Here is a 2,500-nt window from a genome sequence, read left to right on the forward strand (position 1 = left end):
TAGTATAGAGAGAAGAAAAAGAGAGAGAGAAAAAGAAAAGAGAGGAGAGAAAATAGAGAAGAGAAGAAGAAGAAGAAAGAAGAGAAGAAGAAGAAGAAGAAGAAGAAGAAGAAGAAGAAGAGAGAAGAAGAAGAAGAAGAAGAAGAAAGAAGAAGAAGAAGAAGAGGAAGAGGAAGTAGAAGAAGAAGAAGGAGAAGAAGAAGAAGAAGAAGAAAGAAGAAGAAGAAGAAGAAGAAGAAGAGAAGAAGAAGAAGAAGAAGAAGAAGGAAGAAGAAAGAAGAAGAAGAAGAAGATAGAAGAAGAAGAAGAGAATAGAAGAAGAAGAAGAAGAAGAAGAAGAAAAGAAAAGAAGAAGAAGAAGAAGAAGAAGAAGAAGAAGAAGAAGAAAGAAGAAGAAGAAGAAGAAGAAGAAAGAAGAAGAAGAAGAAGAAGAAGAAGAAGAAGAAGAAGAAGAAGAAGAAGAAGAAGAAGAGAAGAAGAAGAAGAGAAGAAGAAGAAGAAGAAAAGAAGAAGAAGAAGAAGAAGAAGAAGAAGAAGAAGAAGAGAAGAAGAAGAAGAAGAAGAAGAAGAAGAAGAAGAAGAAGAAGAAGAAGAAGAAGAAGAAGAGAAGAAGAAGAAGAAGAAGAAAAGAAGAAGAAGAAGAAGAAGAAGAAGAAGAGAAGAAGAAGAAGAAGAAGAAGAAGAAGAAGAAGAAGAAGAAGAAGAAGAGAAGAAGAAAGAGAAGAAGAAGAAGAAGAAGAAGAAGAAGAAGAAGAAGAAAAGGAAGAGGAAGTAGAAGAAGAAGAAGAAGAAGAAGAAGAAGAAGAAGAAGAAGAAGAAGAAGAAGAAGAAGAAGAAGAAGAAGATGTGCTGGTTATGGAAGTGGGTCAAGTTTGTGTCTAGCTAAATATTCTTATGATTTCTAGTGTAATAAATGCTATGATAGGAGAATGAAAACAACCCAGTGAAATATAACATTTCTGAGTTGTACGATAGATGATTACGATGATGATATTCCTACGCCTAGTTATTGTCTTGTTCAAAGGCCATAACCTCACACACACACACACACACACACACACACACACACACACACACATACATTCAAAATAAAACTTGGTAATAACCAGTTAACTGCCTTACTCTGGTAAAACCCGTATTTAAAATTTGGCCAGAAAACTTCTCTTTCAATATCGACGGTTATAATTGACCCTCATCTTGGCAAAACTCTCAAATCTGGGACTTTATTAAGAACTCTTCAAAGTAACGGGTTTTAGAGTTTTTGCCAAGATGATAGTCATTTAAATCGATCGGTATTTGAAGGACGAGATTTCCAACCAAACTTTTAAATACACGTTTTCCCAGATTTCCTCATAGGTTCAAGAATACACTAAACTTTGGCGTACGCCGACAAAAATATCATTTTTCATTTTTGGCCAGAAATTTGTGGTTCGGTCAGCGATGAAATAAGATGACTTCCATCCTGCCAAAAAAAAAAAAATAAACAAAATCGACCTCTAACCTTCGAAAAAAAAATAGAATTTAGATCTTATTTTATATTTAAAATCATCATAGGCAATCGAGATTTGTAGTTTACTAACTTTCAACCAAATTGAAAACGATGTTTAGTCGGTGTTGTGCTGAAGTCGCCCGAGGTTAGACTGTGTTCAGAACATAATATTGATAGATAGAGGGACTTGAAAAGGCATAGGGAAAGGGTAATGGGTGATTTCTAGGGTTGATTGTTTCACGGGAGGAGTTTGTACACCTATCTGATGTTACACATCAGTATCATTGCTATATATATATATATATATATATATATATATATATATATATATATATTATATATATATATATAGCAATGATACTAATACTGATATATAATATTGTGTCAAATGGTCGCTTTTTGTGACGTTCGCCTAATAATACTCCATTTTTCCAAAATTTTGTTATTTGGAAAAAAAAAAAAGGCAAAGGAAAAAATCGCTTCCATCAATTACTCTGGATTAAATAATGACAAATAAACAAAACAAATGACAATCTCGTAGAAACCGAAATTAGAGTAATTATAGCTCTTTATAGACTCGAAAAAGTATGGCCAAAGTTGATTTTCTGTCCATATTTCTGTTTAACATTTGATAATTTATTCCTGTTTTTTTTATCTACATTGCCAGTACTTTTTACATCATTCAATTGGATTCAATAGTCTGATGTCACGTCGCCCAGCAAAGGCGAACAGCGTGGTTCTAAACCAAGATAATTGGTACTTTTTATTCTTCATGCTGGCTATTACTTTTCACATGTCATGTGATCAGAATGTGTAAAAGTCAAAACATGATCATATTTATAATGTTTTTCTCCTCTGGATACACGTTTATGCTCGTAGGAGAAATATTTCATAAAGGCGTCCGCCATTGTTCCGGTAGTTTAGAGCCAGTTACTAAGTTACTCTGCGTCATTACGAGAGAAGTGACGTCATGACTGTTAAAGCCAATTGATAGACACATATGAAAACGAA

This window comes from Berghia stephanieae, chromosome 1, assembly GCF_034508935.2.
Source record: "Berghia stephanieae isolate SIO BIC M18660-M18661 chromosome 1, UCSD_Bste_1.3, whole genome shotgun sequence".
In the NCBI taxonomy this organism is placed as follows: Eukaryota; Metazoa; Mollusca; class Gastropoda; order Nudibranchia; family Aeolidiidae; genus Berghia; species Berghia stephanieae.